Source organism: Nerophis ophidion, linkage group LG06, assembly GCF_033978795.1.
Source record: "Nerophis ophidion isolate RoL-2023_Sa linkage group LG06, RoL_Noph_v1.0, whole genome shotgun sequence".
Lineage (NCBI taxonomy): Eukaryota > Metazoa > Chordata > Actinopteri > Syngnathiformes > Syngnathidae > Nerophis > Nerophis ophidion.
In genome coordinates this window covers 41,440,015-41,440,705 of record NC_084616.1, presented here as the reverse complement: position 1 = coordinate 41,440,705, position 691 = coordinate 41,440,015, and positions in this window count along the sequence as shown.

The following is a 691-nucleotide window of genomic DNA, read 5'->3' as shown; positions in this document are numbered from 1 at the left end:
CACTTCACTTAAAAAAAAAAGCACATTGAAACAAAGAGATGGAAAAAATAATAAAGTCTATGAATTATATGTGATACAAAAATGATCATTAACTGACAACAAACGTCAACCGTAGTGTGCGTGTGTGAACAGGAAGAGGGTGGGGTTGTAATGATGGAACTGATGGTTCGAGTGCCCAGACTTACTGGAAACTGTACTTTTACAGCAAAACACAGTGTAGTAGTTTTCATGTCCGATGCAACAACATTCTTGTGACAATAGTCCCCTTTGTTCGACTGATTTATAGGCAGTTTCTAGGAGCTTTACTTACATAAATTGATCAAATCAGTCTTTGTTAGCCGTAGTGCATCTGGTAACTATTCATTTTTTTCCACATTGTATGTTGCATCATTATTCCAAAATGGAACACACTTTTTTTTTGTCTTCAAAATTCTACAATATCCCACAATAACAAGGTGAAAAGGTGTTAAAAAAAAAGCCATATTTTTTTTTTTTTTTTTTTTTTTTTTTTTAAATCAGATGTACCATATTTTCCGGACTATAAGGCACATTTAAAATCTTTATTTTTTTTTTCTCAAAACTCGACAGTGCACCCTATTATCTGGCGCCTAATGTACGGATTAATTCTGGTTTTGGTCACCGACCTCGAAGCAATTTTATTTGGCACATGGTGTAAAATGTGTGGCCAGTA